This window comes from Chelonoidis abingdonii, unplaced genomic scaffold (assembly GCF_003597395.2).
Source record: "Chelonoidis abingdonii isolate Lonesome George unplaced genomic scaffold, CheloAbing_2.0 scaffold0358, whole genome shotgun sequence".
Taxonomy (NCBI): domain Eukaryota; kingdom Metazoa; phylum Chordata; order Testudines; family Testudinidae; genus Chelonoidis; species Chelonoidis abingdonii.
Genome location: NW_027424619.1, coordinates 32,192 through 52,870, shown reverse-complemented (window position 1 = coordinate 52,870; position 20,679 = coordinate 32,192). Strand labels below are relative to the sequence as shown.

At 52.5% G+C, this 20,679-nt stretch overlaps 1 pseudogene; it reads left to right on the top strand.

Annotated features, from left to right (window-relative positions):
* Positions 1–20,679, top strand: part of LOC116821279 (uncharacterized) — a 65,373-nt pseudogene that overhangs the window by 23,152 nt on the left and 21,542 nt on the right.

The following is a 20,679-nucleotide window of genomic DNA, read 5'->3' as shown; positions in this document are numbered from 1 at the left end:
GATCCAGCTGCCTCTGGTGAATTACTGAAGTCCTCAATACTGATTTAAAGATTCAAGTTACAGAGACTCCATCATTTTTCTAGTATAGCATGCTGTACAACGAAAAACCAAACCAAACAAATAACAGAGTCTCGGGGAATTGGCTTGGTGGAAAATTCTTCTCTATCGCCAAATATGTAGTCAGTGAGCAATTCAGCAAGACCCAACAGCAGACACCTGGGAAGAATTTCTCTAACTCAGAGCAATCACCCATCTAGTTGCGCCAGTCACCAGCCATTAGGGTTTTGCTAACTGCAGCCATGCACAATAGAAAGAAGTGCTGGCCAGTTCCCTCTCCAGGGATGAGGCAGAATCATGGGGATTTTTCTACGAAGCTCTGATTACTCCTTACAATGTCTGACATTTAAACCATCCAATTGACATAGGTATTAGTTCTTTCCAATGACTTTGAGTGATATGAAATATGAAAAGTCCTATATATTAGGTCATACACTGCACAATGCATGAACGATTTCATTGCAGGGCTTTTTTCTTCAAGTTATTTTTCATGTCTGTGCTCTTCTCTCATTGGTTTATTACCACTGATTAGCACACGTCACTTGACCCTTGTCTCCACACAGGGGGTTATTTGGACTTCTCTGTGCTGGATGCACAGCCCCGCTCAGCCAGCTCCAGCCTCAGTGCTGCCTCATGCGACAGCCGCCCTGCAGTTAGCTCCAGCCCTCAGTGCCTCCACGCAACACTTAGCTTCTCCAGCCCCTCAGTGTTTGCCTCCATATTGCACAGCTCCCTCAGTCCTAGCTCCACAGCAGCAGAGGAGAGAAACAAATGGAATCCACTTTGGGAGCCACCAGGTGAGCCCCTCTGTCACGGAGTCCTCTGGCGATGCTCTGGAACGCTCCCACAAAGCCAGGCGGGACTTTTGGAGCCTCCTCTCCCTGCGCAGACCGTCTTCAGGCAAAAGCTCACTACAGGACTTTGGGGAGCCTCCTCTCCCTTGGAGCAGACTGTCTTCAGGGCAAGAAGCTCACACGTCTTCACCTCCTGGGTCTCTCCTTGGAGCATTCAGCATCCTCTGCCCCTCCGTGCGCTTCCCACAGCGAGCCCACCCCGGCAGGTTCCTGGGGAAGCCAGAGGGTCCTGCACTGCCACTTCTCAGTCAGACGTGACTCTCAGCCATCCAGTAAAACAGAGGTTTATTTGATGGTAGGAACACAGTCTAAAAGAGAGCTTCTAGGTACTGCGAACGGGACCCCTTGGCCGGGTCCATTCTAGGGGGCAGTGAGCCAGACCCCACATCTGCACTTCACTCCTCCTCCCCAGACAGCTCCAGACTGAAAACCCCTCCAGCCCCTCCTCCTCTGCTCAGTTGCTTTCCCAGGCCAGGAGGTCACCTGATCTCTTTGTCTCCAACACCTTCAGTTGGCACCTTTGCAGAGAAGGGGCCCAGGCCATCAGTTGCTAGAAGACAGTGTCAGGCATTTATGTGCACTGGCCCTTTGCTCTGCAGCAATCACACACCCTTATTCCACCACCTAGATACTTAAGAACTGCATAGGAGACACTGAGGCACCAACAGCGTATTCAGAGAAAACATTAAGAACATTCCCAGTTCGTCACACACACCCCCACACAAGAATTTTTTCCATCCCTGCTCACAAAAGACCCCTGCCTCCAGCAGAGATTGTCCTTGTCAGGAGGCAGAGGATGTTCCCACCCACCCTGGGATAACCCTTGCCTGGAGGGGGGTGCCCTGGTAACATTGAGGGGGTGGGAAACCCAGCTCCACTGAGAGACCCCACTCCTCTACTTCCCACATCCTGTGACATGATGGGGGATCTCCCATGTAAGGGTCACAGACTGGGGAGAGACATGGGGTAAGTGGTGTAGAGGTGGGACACACACACACACACACTCTTCCTCCTCCCATAAGACAAATTATTTAAGCAAGAAAGTAGTGACAATAATACATTGATATATGGTTTTAGGATAAATATTTATTTCCGTGCCCCCATCTACAAAAAAAATATTGACTGTGGCAGTGAGGTACATTCAAAAACACTAAAGGGAGTTGAATTTATTCTTATTGTTATTGTTTATTATTTATTAACTACCTAGCCAGGTTATGGTTTTTTTAGGGTGGAAAATTGTGTGTTAATTTATGGGTTGAATGACTGAATGACATAACACCCCGCCAATGTCCATCACTAAGTTTGGTAATTTTGTCAAGTGTCCATCACACAACATGATGCCACCTACCCCTGGCCAAAGGGCCCAAGTGGGTAAAGTTACTTTTATGATAAAGTCTTTGTATGATCTGAGTTTTCGGGTACGACAAAAGGCAGTGAGTGAATGAGAGAAACCAACTGGAGTCTCAGGGGTGGGAGGGATGATGAAGGGGAAATAAATCTCTTTTACGATTGTGTGTCCTGGGATGGTTGTGAGGCTGCAAGGAGAGGTTGGTTCCATTGCTGGGAGATGCCTGAATGAGAGAGGAAAGAGAAGGTTCATTTAGTTTATATTAATTGCCTGAGTGTGTCTCTGGGCCTCTCAGTCTGTTCTGTCATGATGAAAACAGTTCTATGTGTTCAGAGTGGGATGCTGTTACAAATATGAAAGCCTGAAATCTCGTCTCTTTTCTCCTTTCCCCACCAGACACTCTGCTGGAGACACAAATTGGGAAACCCCTAGGAGCACACAGACAGGGTGAGTTCTTTCTCCGGTTGATTGCTCATGTCTGTTCCACAATAGGTGTGCGTGCTCGCCACCTGCACCAGTGCTGGAAGTTTTTCCCCTAGCAGTACCCTTGTGTGGGGAGCAGCCCCTGCGACTCCTGGATTCAGGGCCAGCTCTAGGTTTTGCCGCCCCAAGCAAAAAAAATTTTTGGCTGCCCCAGCCCAGCAAGGCCCCCACCACCACCCAGCCCTGCGCTCTCTCTCCCCCTCACCCCACAGCCAGCCGAGCACTAGGCTCCCACCCCAAATGTGGGATCCGCTACCAGCACACGGCAGCTGAGCTCTGGCCCAGCTGCGACTCCGTTCCCATGTGAGTTTTGAGTGCTGGCAGCACAGAAGCCGGAGTACTTCCAGGTGGCGGTGCAGCTGCGGGTGCAGCACGAGACACGATTCCCTCCCTGGGCTTCACAGCACTGCTGGTGGCCAAGGTGGATCAGTTCGTTGCTCACCGCCTCACCCCCGACATGCTGGTGGCCGGACCTGGAAGCCCCCCGGACCTGGCTGCTGCTCTTCAGCCTCACGGTGCCCTGGCCCAGCCCCGGCGGGTGGGAAGGTTGAGGATCTCCGCTGCAGGCTACCTGCTCAGCACCGAGGAGCCCAAACTGGCCACTCACCTCCTCACACACTCAGGATCCCTCTCTCGCCCCGGAGCCCAGGCCCTGGAACCAAGCGTGGGCTGCGGCAGCGGTGAGAGAGGCTCCCCAGAGTGTGTGAGGAGCCAGGTAGGGAGGGGAGCCGAGCCCAGCTGCTGGCTGCAGAGGGGCTCCCGGAGCATGTGAGGTGCCGAGGAGGGTGGGAAGCAGTGGCCTGGGATGCGGGGGGGGGGGAGGGGTCCTGCTGCTGCTGCCACTCTGAGTCTCCCAGGGTGGCACAGTATTCCTGCCCAAGTGGACTGTGTAGGCGCCGCCAGGCAGAGGCAGGGGGTGCGGATCCCGGCTCACACGCTGACAGGGCGAATGGCTTTTTGTCACTCAAGCAAAAAATGGGGAAAAAAAAGTTGTGGGGGGGGGATTTTGCTGCCCTTAGAAGTGCCGTCCAAGCTTATGCTTGGAGGCTGGTGCCTACAGCCGGCCCTGCCTGGACTGGTGCTTGGCTGGTGTAGATTATAAGGGAGCTGCCACGCTCCAGAGGCAAGGCCACCGCTGGGATCGCCGTGCAGTTGCACCGCCGGCCTGGTACCGGTCTCGGAACTTTCCTGACACCACTCACTTGCCCAGCGAGCATTCAGGACCCAGTCCATGTGGATCACTCTCAACGCCGGCCAGACTGGTTTGGATGGGTGCCATCCAACCAGGACTCCCAGCACCGCTCCTCTTCGCAGGAGCAAATATCGATGGGACTGTGGCGGTAGAGGTCGCCAGCGGTCCTCATCTCGAAGGAGGATACTGCAGTCGGTCGCGGAAGATCATCGATGTCATTCCCGCTCGGACTCCTGCTCCAAGTCTCCAGCAAGGCACCGTAGCCCCAGGTGTCGATCGCTGGCATCCCGCTGTCGTGGGTCTGCTTGTCGAGACCGATCACGGAGCAGCTACTACGTTGGTGCCGTTCCTCCGCATTGAGATCGCGGTCCTGTGGCCGATTGCAGATCCCGACACCACCTCTACTCCCAGTCCAGAAACAGCAGCGGGTCATATGCCAGCCCCGGCCTCTGCTCATGTCCGTTCATCTACAGGCCAGGCTAGCCAACTCGAACAGCCAGATCCGCCGATGCTGAAGCAAGTGCGATGGGCACTGAGGCATCATGGCCAGCCCAGTGGTACCAGATGGTCATCGTGGCCTCCGGTGCAGCCCCCGGTGTGGGCTTGCTCGATGGCCGGGGCAGCGGAAGCACCGTTTTGCTCCACTACACTGCTGGGAAAGGAATCAGTGGGACCCATGTCCTCAGTACCGTGCCTGGATTTGACCAACCAGGTGGGATCCTCTGGTGCTGGCCAACACCAAAAGCACTGCACCAGCCCTCCTCGCCCTCTCCGGAGGACTGATTGTGACCACACCCCCACCATCTCCGCAGGAGAGGACTACGTCCTCCTGTGCCAAATTCAGTGGCTCACCACCCTGCACCCGGTCGTAGGTGTACATCCCAAGCAACATGCTCCAAGGGGTCCTGTTCAGTGATCAGGCCCCATCTTTGGAGCTGGTGTCTGATGCATCAGACATGTGGGACATTTTCAGACCCCAGGGCTGTGGTCTTTGCAGGACCTGAGCTCCCTTCACATAAACGTCAAGAACTCAGGGTGTGGACTGTGCATATGGCCTTCCGCTCTCACCTGAAACGGCAAGGTAGTCAGGGTTGTCACAGACAACATGGTCTTGATGATTCTATATCAACAGGCAAGGCAGGGCTCGAACCTCTGCTCTCTGCCACGAAGCACTCAGACTCTGTTGGACTTCTGTATAGCCACGACATCCACCTAAAAGCCTTTCACCTGCCGGTGCCCAGCATGTGAGCGTGGATCACTTGAGCAGAAACTTTTCCTCTCAGCACGAGTGGTCTCTACACTCAGAGTGGCCCACCAGCTCTTCCGAAGGTGGGGAACTCCCCAGGTGGACCAGTTCGCAACCCAGCAGAACTGACAATGCCCCCGGTTCTGCTCCAGGGGGGCCTAGGGAGCGGAGCTATCTCCGGTGCCTTTATTCCTGTCCTGTCAGGCCGGCTTTTTATGCCTTTTCCCCGTTCCTGCTGATCAGCAGGTCCTGGAGAAAATAAAAAATGGACTAAGTCAGGGTCCTCCTCATTGCCCGGGCATGGCCCAGACAGCACTGCTACGGGACCCTCTTGGGCCTGGGTGGCTCCGCCATGGCCGTTGCCGCTCCACTCAGACCTGCTCTCCCAGGACCAGGGCCTGCCTCCTCCACCCCAACCTAGCAGCTCTTCACCTCACTGTTGTGTATTTTGGTTTGTCTGGTTTTTGTTCCTATGGCAACTGAGTTAGATTATTAGGTAATAGCTCAGCCAGTTTCAGCCGCCTAGGCTAGCTTCTGTATCTGTAAATAAAATGGTAATTTTGTTAGCTGTCTGCTCTCTGGCCTCAAGTGATTTCTTCCTAAACCGGCTGCCCCCAAGGAAAAAACAAGTGGCGACGATGGATGGGGATTCCGGTGCTGCTCAGTAGTAACAGAAGGAAGTAGAAGTCAAGGTAAAGAACAAAAACTGCTTGTTTGCACTGACTGTGAAAGTGAAACTAAAATCATGGCTACTCTGACCAGGCCACTGGAACCTTTTGATGAGAATATAGAGCAGTGGCATGTGTATACTGAGCATTTTGAGCTTTTTGTTATTGCAAATGACATTACAGAAGCGAAGAAGGTGCCAATATCTTAAGTTTTGTAGGGGCTAAACCTACTCCCTGCTACGCAGCTTGCTACACCCTGTTAAGCCTGAGACTAAATCTTACAGTGACATTGTGGAAATCCGGAGTCCCATTTTTCTCCAAAACCACTGGTAATTGCTGAAAGATATCGGTTCCACAAAAGAGACCAAAAAGAAGATGAAACAGTGTACAATTTGTAGCAATTTTAAAAAAGCTAGCAGAACACTGTGAATTTAAGGAGATGTTAATGATGCCTGCGTGAACAGGTTAGTGTGTGGCCTCTACAGTGAAGCTATATGGTCATGAAGCACCTACTGATAGAGGCTCAGCTTACATTACAGAAGGCTGTTGATATTGCTGTCTCCATGGAACTGGCTACTCAAACCTGGAAGGGAGGTGCAATACATCTGTGCATCCCCTTAGGGTGCAAAAAGTGTCACAAGACTACCGACCAAAAACTGTGCAGAGTCAGGAATGTTACCTGTGTGGTAAGCCGGGTCACCAGGCATCAGAATGCTGGTGTAAGGACCTGGTGTGTCGACACTGTGGCAAAAAGGGACACATTGAGTGTGCCTGTAAACAAAAGAAAAAGAGGCCTGTGGTCTGGCCGACAAAAGAGGAACCCTGCATGCATACCCTAGAAGCAGACCCGGATGATCAAGGTGACACCCAGCATCTCAAGAGAGTGCCACTGCATGTTTTTGTCTTTGGTCAGTGAGTGGCTCACATGAATCCTGGGTAACCCCGTTGTTGGATGGCAAACCTATACGCATGGAACTGGACACCTGATGCAGCCAGACTCCCTCGGTATCTGAGACTGTGTATAAAGAAAAGCTACAGCATCTTCCGCTTAAGCAACAAAAACTGTTCCGAAGATGTATACGGAGAAAGCTGTGCCCATGTTGGCACTATTGATGTTAGGTGGAGCTCAATGGACAGGCTGCTAAATTGCCACTGTTTGTGGTGAGAGGTAACTACCCAGCCTTAATGCGTGTATGGTTAGGTCTTGGCTTTGGGGAAGATTCAGTGAACTGGCAGAAGTGCACGGATGACTAAAAGAAGAAACTAAGTCTGAAATGCAACCCTATACTTAAGGAAAACATGCTGCTGTTTTTGGAGAGGATTTTGAGAAGTATGAAGGAATCCACTGTGACCTTGAAACATTAACCTGACAGTCCACCAAAATATCTGAAAGCCCCGAACTGTGCCATATGCATCAGGCAAAAGTTGAAGCAGACCTGGAGCGCTTGGCACCAATGGAGTCCTAATACCAGTTACCCATAGCTTTTCATGGGCCACTCCTATCGTCCCAATAGTGAAGAAGATGGCTCTCTCCAGATTTGCGTGATTTTAAAGTCACTGTCAACCCAGTGTGGTGTGCAGAGCAATACCCGCTTCCCCCGCATACGGCATGACCTCTTCGCAGGCCTGGCTGGGGGACAGAAAGTTCAGTAAGATTGATTACTGAGTCAAGCATATTTACAGATGCACGTCGATGAAAAGTCCCAAGAGCTGTTGACTATTGTGGACTCAAAGGGGCTTTATCGATTACTGTCGCCTACCCTTCGAAATCACGTCTGCTCCCGCCCTGTTCCAGAGGGCTATGGAACAGGATTTGTGTGGCTTGTCAGGAGTTCAGTGCTATCTGGATGATATCCTGGTACTGGAAGGAATGAAGAGGATCACTTAAAGAATTTAGAGGACTACCTACAAAGACTGGAAGAGTATGGCTACGAATGTTCGCAAAGACAAGTGTGAATTCTTCAAGCCCCTCTGTTAAATATTTGGGACACATCATTGATTCTGCAGGGTCTTCATAAGGCCCCTGCAAAAGTTAAAAGCTATTGTGGAGGCTCTCCACCGCATCGAAATGTAAGCCAGCTGCGCTCGTTTCTAGGACTACTGAACTATTATGGAAAGTTCATCTCACAGTTAGCCACACCTGCTAAAACACTTCATGAGCTCGCCTGGGCAGAACAAGGCCTGGAAGTGGACTGAAGCCTGTGATGTTGCATTTAACAAAAGCTAGGGATGCATTGCCTAATTCTGAAGTTCTAACGCCGTTTGATCCATCCTTACCCTACAATTGCCTGCGATGCCTCCCCTTTATGGAGTGGGTGAGCAGTGTGTCCAACATGTATGCCTTCGGAGAAGATAGACCTATTGCTTTTTGCTTCATGCACTCTAAGCAAAGCAGAAACTAACTACGCCAATCGAACGTATGTGAGGCATTAGAATTGTTTTTGGAATCGGAAATTTCATCAGTACCTGGTTTGGGTGCGAAGTTTACTCTTACTCACAGACCATCGACCTCTGATGTCAATTTTTGGACCCTACACAGGCATTCCCCATAGCTGTTAGTCGTATGGCAACGTTGGGCATTGTTACTTCTTCAGCACACACATATGAATTCATCAATAATATCGGAGAAATCCACTCTGCACGGCAATGCAGATGGCCTCTCAAGGTTGCCTTTGCCAGTCAAATATCAAGATAGTGCCCAAAAGGAAATCTTTCTACTTTGAACAGGTAGAGTAATACACCCCATCACTGCTACTTCAGATAAAGAAGGCAAACTCGCGTTGACCCAGTATTGTCCCAAGTTTATGGAACCTGGATGCATGCATGGAAAATCTTGCGACAAACCTTCTCCGGTCTCACCCGACCTTGTTACCGATACATGTCCAGGAGACGAGGAGTTAATGCGGTCCAATCTGGTTTTTGTTGTGTAGGGAGAGACGTGTCATTATTCCACCTACCACGAGATCACATATGATTAAGAGTACTTGGGGAGGGGAAACCCTAAAGAGGAAGGGGATACTGCCAGGGGGCAGCACCCCATGTAAAAGGGGCACCGGGGTCCAGGGAGGGACACAGGGCAAGAAGCTGGAAGGTGGATCACTGGCCTGCAGAGGGCGCTCCGCGCTGGAAGTTTGAGCTAATTCCCAGGAGTGACCAGCAGGAGGCGCCGCAGGTGTGAGTGGCACCCGGTTACAGTGCCGTTCCTCCGCATTGAGATCGCGGTCCCTTGGCCAATGCAGATCCCGACACCATCTCTACTCCCAGTCCAGAAACAGCAGCGAGTCATATGCGAGCCCGGCCTCTACTCATGGCCGTTCATCCACAGGCCAGGCTAGCCAACTTGAACAGCCAGATCTGCCGGTGCTGCAGCAAGTGCGATGGCACTGAGCATCATGGCCATCCCAGTGGTACCAATGGTCACCGTGGCCTCCGGCGCAGCCCCCGGTGTGGGCTTGCTTGGTGACCGGGTCATCGGAAGCACCGTCGGTCTCCACTACACCGCCGGGAAAGGAATCGGTGGGACCCGTGTCCTCAGTACCGTGCCTGGAGTCCGACCAGGTGGTGGATCCACTGGTGCTGGCCAACACCCAAAGCACTGCACCAGCCTCCTCACCCTGTCCGGGGGACCTGATTGTGACCACACCCCCACCATCCCGCAGGAGGACTAGGTCCTCACTGTGCCAAATTCAGTGCTTACCACCCTGCGGTGGTGGTACGCCCCAAGCAACATGCTCCAAGGGGTCCTGTTCAGGGACAGGGCCCCGTCGTTGGAGCTGGTGTCCGATGCATCAGACCTGGGCTGGGGGGCCCATGTGGGGAATTTTCAGACCCCAGGGCTGTGGCCTCTGCAGGACCTGACCCTTCACATAAACGTCAAGGAACTCAGGGCGGTGGGACTGTGCATATGGCCTTCCACTCTCACCTGAACGGCAAGGTAGTCAGGGTTGTCCCAGACAACATGGTCTTGATGTTCTATATCAACAGGCAAGGTGGGGCTCGATCCTCTGCTCTCTGCCACGAAGCACTCAGTCTGTGGGACTTCTGTATAGCCCACAACATCCACCTAAAAGCCTTTCACGTGCCGGGCGGCCAGAATGTGAGTGTGGATCGCTTGAGCAGAAAATTTTCCTCTCAGCACGAGTGGTCTCTACACTCAGAGGTGGCCCACCAGCTCTTCTGAAGGTGGGGAACTCCCCAGGTAGACCTGTTCACAACCCAGCAGGACTGACAATGCCCCTGGTTCTGCTCCGGGGGGGCCTAGGGAGTGGAGCTTTCTCCGATGCCTTTATCCTGTCCTGGTCAGGCCGGCTTCCCTATGCCTTTCCCCCATTCCTGCTGATCAGCAGGGTCATGGAGAAAATAAAAATGGACTAAGTCAGGGTCCTCCTCATTGCCCCGGCATGGCCCAGACAGCACTGGTACTGGACCCTCTTGGGTCTGGTGGAGGCTCCACCATGGCCGTTGCTGCTTCACTCAGATCTGCTCTCCCAGGACCACGGCTGCCTCCTCCACCTCAACCTAGCAGCTCTTCACCTCACGGTGTGGCTGCTCAGTTGCTAGGTGGCAAGGAAAGTACGTGCTCGGAACAGGTCCACCGTGTCCTCCTCGAAAGGAGATGGCCCTCCACTTGCCTCTCTTTCTTGGCAAAATGGTCTTGGTTTTCCAGGTGGGCGGCAGACCAGGGTGTGCTCCCAATGGCTGCCCTGATCCAGCTTATCCTTGATTACCTCCTCCACCTGGCCTGGCACCCTCGTCAATCAGGGCGCACCTGGTGGCCATATTGGCCTTCCATCCCCCGGTGCATGGACACACAGTATTTTTCCATGCTTTGACTGGTCGGTTCTTTAAGGGTTTGAACCATCTTTACCCATATTCTAAACCCCTGGTTCCACCGTGGGACCTGAACCTGCTGCTGGTTCATCTTATGGGGCCCCCTTTTGAACCATAACTACGTGTTCCTGATCTCACCTCTCATAGAAGGTGGCCTTCCTGGTTGCTATCACGTCGGCCAGGCAGGTCTCTGAGCTCAGGGCCCTGACCTCCGAGCAGCCATATACGGTCTTTGATAAGGACAAGGTCCAGCTCCGCTCACACCCCACGTTCCTCCCGAAGGTGGTCTCTGCCTACGACATGGGTCAGGACATTTTTCTACCAGTTCTCTGCCCCAAACCTCACGTGACTAGTGAGGAGCGCCATCTCCACATGCTCGATGTGAGACGAGCTCTGGCTTTCTACCTTGACTGGACCAAGACATTCACAAAGTCCTTGCAACTGTTCATTGCATTGGCTGAGCGTGCGAGGGGCCAGCTGATTCCACTCAGCAGCTTTCTAATTGGATCATTTCATGCATCCGCTCCTGTTATGAGCTGGCGGATGTCCGCCCCCATTGCCCACTGTGAGGGAACACTCGACTCGGGCACAGGCCTCATCAGCTCCCTTCATGGCCCATGGCCCTGTGCAGGACATTTGTAGAGCCGCCACCTGGTCTTCAGTTCACACGTTCACCTCGCACTATGCAATAGTTTCCCAAACCAGGGATGATGCCAGCTTTGGCAGGGCGCTACTCCGTCTCGAAAACTTGTGAACTCCTAACCACCTCCAGCACATATAACTCGGAATCACCTATTGGAATACACATATATAACTTGGAATATACATGGTCAATCACTTGAAGAAGAAAAGACAGTTACTTTTTCCGTTTTTCGAGATGTGTTGCTCATGTCTATTCCACATCCTGCCCTCCTTCCTCTTTGCTGCAGTTGATTGGAAGAAGGAACTGAGGGTGGGGGGAAGGCGCAGTTCCCCTTATACCGCGCCAGGCAGGCACCACTCCAGGGGTTATGGGGGGCGCTCCTCCCCATGGGTACTGCTAGGGGGAAAACTTCCGGCACTGGTGCACATGGCGAGCACTGTGGAATACACATGAGCAACACATCTCGAAGAACACCAGTTACGGAAAAGGTAACTGTCTTTTTGCAGCTGGAGATTGTCTTTAAATTATGAGAAAATTCCTGTGAAATCATCTTCATGAGATTGTAATGAAAGTGACCAACCAAATCAACAGTGGCCATGACACACACACAGCCCTACAAATAACCCATTAAACAGAGAGGAGATCCAGGGGCACAGGAACATGGGAGGCCAGAAGGCCAAGCCCACTCACTTTTTAACATGGGCATAGTTTGGGGGCATGGGAACATGTTGCTCCCTCAAACTGCAAGCCTTGGGCAGGCGTGGAGCATCACAGGCAGTGGCTGTGCTTTGTGGTGAGGCAGCTGATCAGCTCCCCCTGTGTAGCACAGCATCTTCCCGGAGCTGGCCCCTCTCAGTGGCCCCACCTCTACTTCTCTTCCTCCTGGACCCTCCACTTGCCCGGATGGTGCACGCCGGAGAGTGGGGACATGGGAAGGTGGAGGCTCAGGGGCTCTCCAGAGTGGGCAAGGCTCCCAGTCTGGCCAGGGGCAGGGCCTCGGCGAGAAGATGAAGAATGGGGCAGGGAAGGGAGAGGGCAGGTCCACAGGTGGTGCGACCTAATACCCCCCTCCCCAACTTCTACTAAGGTGCCGGAACACCTGCGGAGATCCCAAGCTGACATCACACAAATAATCCTGACACCGACCTTAGTGCTGAGTTCATGCCCATGCTAGTGAACAAACACTCTCCCTGAGAAGCACCTGAACAGAGCTCTCTGCTCCGAGGGCTGACACATCCCTCTGCTTTACCCGGGTGCAGGGGTTCTCCCCATCGCTCTTCTCCAACGTCCTGCTTTTCTTCTGGGCAGAGCTGGGCTCTCCCATTGGAGCTGCTCACTGCTTCCTGGATTGGGGAGATCCTCTCCTTCTAATGCTGGCAGCTCCTCCCTTCTCTCTGGGCTGGGGATGGGGCTACTTCACTCAATGCTACCTCCTACTTTTTGGTGTTAAGCAGCTCTTCCCCAATGCTTCATAATCCTCTCTGTTCCCTGGCCTGGGAGTGGAGGCTGCATTAGAGGAGGGAGATTCCCTCTGGGGTTCAAAACTGTAGCTGCTTCCTCTTCTCCCTCCTCACTAAAACCTTCCTGGCTGTGTCTCTCCTGCTGGGAATGGAGCTGAGCCAACAGGGGTAGCTGGGAGCTGAAGCTTATGCAAGCAAATGGGAAATTAATGAAGTGGATGTCCTTACAGAGACTGAGGAACTGCAGTGACGTCCCTGCTCAGTCTCAGGTGCCCAGGACAGAGGCAGCGACCTGGGATCCAGGCCTGTCCCAGCCAGGACAGGGCTGCTGGGGAGTGTGAGAAATGGTCCCAGCTTCACCCAGGACCAAGCTCTGCCCCTAACGCTCTGATTCTCTCTCCCCAGCGAATGTGACTCTGGATCCAGACACGGCTCATCCCGAACTCATCCTGTCTGAGGACCGGAAACGTGTGAGACGGGGAGACACACGGCAGCGACTGCCCAACAATCCTGAGAGATTTGACTCATGGGCCTGTGTGCTGGGCTGTGAGGGATTCACCTCGGGGAGACATTGCTGGGAGGTGGAGGTGGGGGATGCGGGAGGCTGGGCTGTGGGGGTGGCCAGAGAGTCTGTGAGGAGGAAGGGAGGGATCAGCCGTAGCCCTGAGGGGGGGATCTGGGCTGTGGAGCGGCTGGATCAGTTCCAGGCTCTCACCTCCCCTGTGACCCCCCTGCCCCTGAGCCGGGTCCCCAGCAGGATCCGGGTTTGTCTGGACTGTGACCGGGGGCAGGTGACATTTATCGATGCTGGTGACGAGGCCCCGATCTTCACTTTCCCGCCGGGCTCCGTCCCTGGGGGGAGAATCCGACCCTGGTTCTGGGTGAGGTGGGGATCCCGGCTCAGCCTGTGTCCCTGAGACACACAGCAGAGGTGGGGACCGGAAATCAGCCTCTCTATCCTCATGGACCCCAGTCTCTATGATCATGGAGGACTCCCATCTACCCAGCCCCTGGCTCCTTATCTCTATGGCTGCTGGAAGCTCCTCCCCTTCCACAGGGACCCGGTCACTACAGGGCAACTGGTAACATTCTAATGGTCACACACACCCATGGGGGGAGGGGGAGATGGGTGCAGATTGATGAAAACACATTATGTAACCTTAAAAAAATCATCATTGGGTCAGTCGCATGATACTTTTTAAACTCCTGAGGTTGCAGCACTGGGGGAGGCAGGGACAGGGCGGGTTTAACCAGAGGGAATTAGGAGACACAAGAAAAATATGAATGAAAATAAAACAAGAATAAAGGGAGAGTCTATGAGAAATGGTGGAAAACAGAAATGAGAAAAGGGACAGGAAAATATCCCTGCCAGGGGAACCAGCCACGGGCAGCAAGAGAGGAAGGGATAAAATCAGGGAAAGAAGAGAGCAGCCGAGGGGGATGATCTGTGACAGGGAGGAGAGACACAAGGAAATAAACAGGGATGGAAAGTGAAGGCTTAAACAATAATAAATAGAAAAGGACAGTATGAAAGGAAAGGCAACGTGAGCGGGACGGGGAGATTTATTACACGTTATTGAAAGCGACACTGTAACTCATTCATTCCCTATATTAATTCCTGGACGATTGTCCTGTTGTTGTGCCATTAAGAAAACTGTTCTCAGTGGCTGGGGAATCTCCTTTCCATGCTGTGGTTATTAAGGCTCCTTCTCGGCTCCATTTACTTACCACCTTAAGTTACTTACTGTAAATAAAACATTACATACAATTCTTTGTGTTTGTTCCACTTTATTGTCTCAGCTGCAGGTGCTGGTGGCAGAGCCCTGGGATTTGCTTCCTTACTTGGTTGTGCCCCCGCAACCCCGAAAGGGAATATTGTGCCCCTAGAATGAGTTTGGGTTTTACTGGGATGTGTCATGCTCAGCCAGTGCTCTGTCTCTGTCCTTAATTTGTAGGCAACTAGAAAATCATAGTCTGCAAAGCTGTTAGGGACCTAAACTCCCTAGACAATGGATGGGCATCACAGGGACCTTACAGTGCGAGTCACAAAAGCCAGCTCACTAGGTGGGGAGCCATCTCAGCTAGGCAATGGGAGAGATGACAAGGGGGGAGGGGTGTCCTAAGCCCTGCCCCGTCTCACAGGTGCCTAAATCGGGGCTGCAGAGGGACATCTATCTCTGCTTAGCAACCCACAGACGGGAACCCAGCAGCTCAGGTGCCTAAGGCGTTTCTTGCTGGAATGAGGTCGGCAACTGCGTCGCTCCACAGGAAAGGGTGAGGGGAGAGAAGCAGGAGGTGGTTTTGGTGCTATCACCTGCCTTATAACAGCCCCATGGTGAGAGCACTCAGCTGGCACCTGGGAGATCCATGTTCAGTTCTCCCTTCAAGCTGTGTGCAGCAGCTCAGGAACGTGAGTACCAACCTCAGGGCAAACAGTTATAAACCAGGGCACAGACCTCCCACTGGTCGTGTGTCCTGTATTTAGACTTCACCTCCCAGGTATCAAGTGAGAACACTCAAGCACTAGAACAGCCTGACCATGGAGTCACAGACAGTCCCCTTGGGTTCTCCCGTCTATCTCGCTCTTTTCTGCCTCTTCTCCTGCTTCATCTCCCTGCTCCCCCTGCCTGGGCGGCCCCCTGTGGTGCCGCAGGCCCCGCGCCGCTCTCAGAAGCGACTGGCACAGCACCACGTCCCTGGGGCCCTGTGGGGTGGGGGGAAGGGCTCCATGTGTTGTTCCAGGCACCACCCCCAGCAGCTCCCATAGGCTGGGAACAGGAACCGTGGCCAATGGGAGCTTCGAGGGAGGTACCTGGAGGCATGACAAGGGCAGCACGCAGAGTCCTGTGCCCCGCCCCCCCTCCAGGTGTCACACAGGGATGTGGTGAGTGGCGAGGCGTGGGGCCAGGGCAGACACCCAGGGAGCGCGCCGCTGCAGGTAAGCGGCACCAGGCCAGAGCCCAAACACTTCCTGCACCATGCCCACCAACCCCCTGTCCTGAGCCCCCTGCCTGGACCTCACACCCCTCCTGCACCCCAGTCCCCTGCCCTGAGCCACCTGCCTTCACCCCGTACCTATCCTGCACCCCAACTCCCTGTCCTGAGCCCCCCTCTCTGAGCCCTCTGCCTGCACCTTGCACCCCAACTCCCTGTCCTGAGCCCCCTGTCTGCACCTCGCACCCCTCCTGCATCCCAACTCCCTGTCCTGAGCCCCTTCCTGCACACCGCACCCCCTCGCACACACCAACCTTTATGATGTTTGCCTTTAAAAAAATTAATAAAATGCCCTGGTGCACACCCTAATGAAATGTGCTGTGCACGCCTATGAGTGAGATCCTTCAGTGCAGGGAGACAGAGACAGGAGGGAAGGGAAGCAGCAGGCTGCTGGCTGAGCAGCTTCCAAGCCACAGGGGGCTGCTTTGCCTTTCCTGCTGGCAGGAGCGCTCCTGCAGGGCTCCCTGAGCAAGGTCGCTCCCCATCCCACTCAGCCCCGCCACTGCCTGACCAGTAGGGCCTAAAAAATAGGAGGGCCCAAGGCTAAAGCCACATTAGCCTAACAGGTAATTGGGCCCTGCCTAGAGACCTGGAGCAGGAGATAGTGTCTGCCCAGCCCAGGAAGAGCCATTAATAGAACCCATTGTACCCAAAGCCAAAGGGAGCAGGAGGTTGCAGCACTGGAGGGAGAGACTTTTCCTAATCCAGAAACAGGAAAGAGCTCCCCTCAGCCCAAGGCAAAGGGATGTGGCATCCATGAGGGGGAGACCTCTCCATTCATGTCTCTGAATTTAGTATTTCAGACATGTAGAAATAGTCACCAGAAATCAGCTGGTCAGAGTTAAGGGTGTTTGAATGCTGGGTAGTGAGAAAGTTTCTGTTTATAGGGGGGTGTGTGTGTGTGTGTGTATCCCAGACCCGGTTAGGTGCCAAAGGACTGCAGTAAGGGGAACCCAAGCAACTGGACCCCACGATCCCCTGATAATTCAAGCCTCTGGGACTGGAACAGAGCCCATCCACTGCTCCAATCTTGGGGTCCCTGGACACATTCTTGGGGGGCTCTCTAGCCTCCTACCTGAGGCGTGAAACCCACTGCCTGACCCCCAGTGCTGACCCTTCAGACTCCCGCATGCCTGAATGCATCATCTCCCAGAACTCCACGCCAAGGTGAGAGCCTGCTGGTTTCAGCTGAATTCTCTCCAGGGGCACATTGTGACCATTTAACACATGGAGGCCACGTGTATACGACGCGCCATATCGGCGCGTTACAATCGATTGCTCGGGGATCGATATATCGCGTCTCATCTAGACGCGATATATCGATCCCTGACCGCGCTTACATCGATTCCGGAACTCCACCAAAACCAACGGAGTTCCGGAATCGACATGGCGAGCCGCGCACATCGATCCCGCGCGGTGAAGACGGGTGAGTAGATCGATTTTAGATAATCGATTTCAGCTACGCCATTCTCGTAGCTGAAATTGCGTATCTAAAATCGATTTTCACGCGTCGTGTAGACCTGGCCGGAGAGACTCTTTGCACACATCCAACATTATTGCTCTTTCACTTAACCTCTTACCCAGCTAAAGCAGAAGAGAGTTCAGATCACGTAGCACAAAATGACCAACCTAACTACAGTGCCCCTCACTAGCTCCCCCCTCCCTTGGGAGTCCTGGGGGCCTTCTGGGCCGAGGAAAACAGGTAGAGCCCCCGGCCTCAGGAACCTGCTGAATGCTGGGAGATTTTGCTCTCTCCTGAGCTGGAGACAAAAGCCTTGGCTACACTGGCACTTTACAGCGCTGCAACTTTCTTGCTCAGGGGTGTGAAAAAAACACCCCCCTGAGCGCTGCAAGATACAGCGCTGTAAAGTGCCAGTGTAAACAGTGCCGCAGCGCTGGGAGTGCAGCTCCCAGTGTTGCAAGCTAATCCCCATGAGGAGGTGGAGTACGTGCAGTGCTTTGAAGTTTTGAGTGTAGCCATACCCAAAGAGCGGGATCCATGAAGGGGCTCAGGTATTACAAAGCTGAATGTCACCGTGTCTAAACTGCAGCTGCCTAGAAAATCTCTGGAATGACACTGTGAGCCACAAAACCTGAGCTATGGGGAGATGTAAGTGCCTAATGGGTGACACAGAAGCCAGTGTGCTAGGCAGGGAGCTGCCTAAGCCAGCCAATGGGAGATGCCGACAAGAGGGATGTTGTATAGGGAGTCCAGGCCCTTCACTCAGCTTTGTGGACTGCAGGGCTCTTCCTGTGACTGGCTAGTGCCCAATGTCCTTTGATAAATTTTGTTGCTGAGGTAAATTCCCCATAATACAGAAAAAAACAGAAGCAACTTTTCTTAGGATCAAATGTGGAGCTGTTTGGGGAGTTTGAAGAAAGAGGGAGATAAGAATATGTTGTTTAACTAGAGTGGGGCAAAAGACAATCCAAGAACTGCTGGTTGGTGCCATTGTTACCCACTAATAAATCTGCACAGGCAGGTTATCAATGCTCAGATCTTTGTGAGTAACAGGAGAGTAACAGCGAGTAACATGCTTCCCCCTTTGAGAGGCTATTTATTGTTTCCTCTGTGCAAAGCAATTTCTGTTCTGGTTTAATGGAAACTGAAAAGGAGGAAGGAGAATGGAGGACATTATATTTACTTCCTGAACAATGCAAATCATTTTCTTAAAAACCTGATGTGACCAGGGTCCCTGTGGAGCCAGCTGAGGTTACTCAATTAGGGCCAAGCTGTAAAAATGGGGGATCCACTCCCCAAAGCTGGTGGCTATTCCAATATTTAGGTTTACCAAGCCAGCATGAAACCGCCTCTATGATACCTCACTGGTTACCCAGAAGCCAACAACAAAGTTAAAGAAACCCAGCCTTAGGCCTCCACCCAGACACCCAAGGCAAATATGATGAGGATCATTGAAAATCTTATTCATCATATAAGAAAGTTCTACCAATCCCAAAAGATCGGACACTTTACCTCCCAAGTTAATGAATATTTCAGATCTTATCCACGTTCATGCTTACAGCCAATTCTTATTAACTAAACTAATGTTTATTAAAGAAGAAAATAGGTTAAAAGAGAGATCAGCACTCATACAATCTAGTTCTGAGATCGGATTCATAGTAGAGATGTTGAACTTTGCAGTTGGAAAGAGTCTTACAGAATTAGGGCTTGTCTGCACCACGCAGCTTCTAGTGACAGGGCTCTGTCAACACACTCTTGTTGCTAAAACTCAGTGTGCGTAAATGTTTTTTTTCAGTATTTTGTGGGCACTTTTGCTGAAAAAATGCTTCCACACTTGTGAGCAGTTTTCGCTTTTCAGCAGGAGTGGCATTCACACTGCCACTTGCCGCGGTAAAACTTTTGTCTTTCGGGGGATGGGGATGGGGGGCTTTTTGAAGCACCTGTGAAAGACAAAAGTTTTGTCAACAACTTGGTAATATAGACAAACCCTTAGTCCATAGGTTACAGTCCAATGTCCATATTCACGGTGATCCAGGTGAGATTGGAGATCTCAGTCTTATGATTTAAAGCTTTCCCTGATAAAGCACCAAGCAGATCTGAGATTAAAAGTATCAGGTCCCAAGGGTCTCTCTATAATCCCAGGCTTCTCTTTACAGTTCAGTCTTTAGGCAAACTTATTTCCTAAGCATCATCGGTAAGTAGCTACACAGACTAACATAAGGCAACTGCCCATTTACTACCATTCACAGGTGATTTGCAGAAATTTAGGAACCTGGGGTAATTTTACCATAGAAATGTGGTGCTCAGTGAGCAGCCGGGCAGAAGTTTTCTGGATTTCACTGGCACCTAATTCTGGGAGTCAGGGGTCTAAACCTGGCCTTTAGGCACCTAAGTCCAATTGCAGATTTGGGTTTTCACCGCTCCATGCCTCAGTTTCCCATCTGTGAAATGGGGATAACGTCACTTACCTTCACTGTAAAATGCTTGAGCGCTACAGATGACAAGTGCTATGTAAGCGCTAGGGGACAATGCTGATGATGAAATGACCCATGAGTCTCCTTATGTCCGTAACCTGCCATCACAGGGAAAGAGAAACTTATGGGCAGGAAATTGTTTCTCATTTTGACTCTCTGGGCTGGTGTATCCAGGACCAAGAGCAATTCCTGCTGGCTCAGCTGGGGAGCTAGACAGGGAGATTGGGAAGAAACTAGGTGAAAATGCCATCAACTTTTCCAAGCCAATAGCTCATCTCAACAAGCTGATCAGTGAGCTAGAGGGGCAGGGCCAGCAGCCAGCGAGTGAATTTCTGCAGGTGAGACTGTTCCAGCCACCCAGACCCCTGCACAGAGACCGGACAGTTCCTGAATTCTGGGCACTGGCGTCCAGCACTTAGAGAGCACAGCGTAACTCAGCTAGTGCATGGCAGAGATGGGAATTATAACTGTTCTTTGTGGAGTTACAGACGTGCAGATGATAGAGATGAAAAGCCCCATTGGCTCAGAGAATCCATGGCTTTGGGGCCAGGGCAGGGTCTCCATTTCCAGTGTTTGTAAAATCCCTTCTGATCCGCATTGACGCCTGGCGGTTCCCGTTTCACTGCTTTGCTTGTTTTCCCTAATTCTTTCCCTGCAGCCTTTACTGTCCCTGAATAGTCTTGTTTCTTAGGCTACCTCCCCCTTTCCATTCCCAGGACAGGTTGGTTTCTCCTCAGACCTCAGGGCAGCCCCCTAGGGATCCCCTGCCTGATTCTGAGTCCTGCTCTCAGCTCAGCATTGTCAGGGCAGTCACAGGCTGGTGCTGGCCTTGAGCTCAGTGGGCTGGACCCAGCCAGCCATTTTTAGGCAGAACTCCCCAGTGTGCTAAGAGCTGCATTGATAACACCTGTATCCAGGTGCTCTGCTGTGCTGCGGCCTTTCACAGGTTGGATTCCATGGCTGCCAGC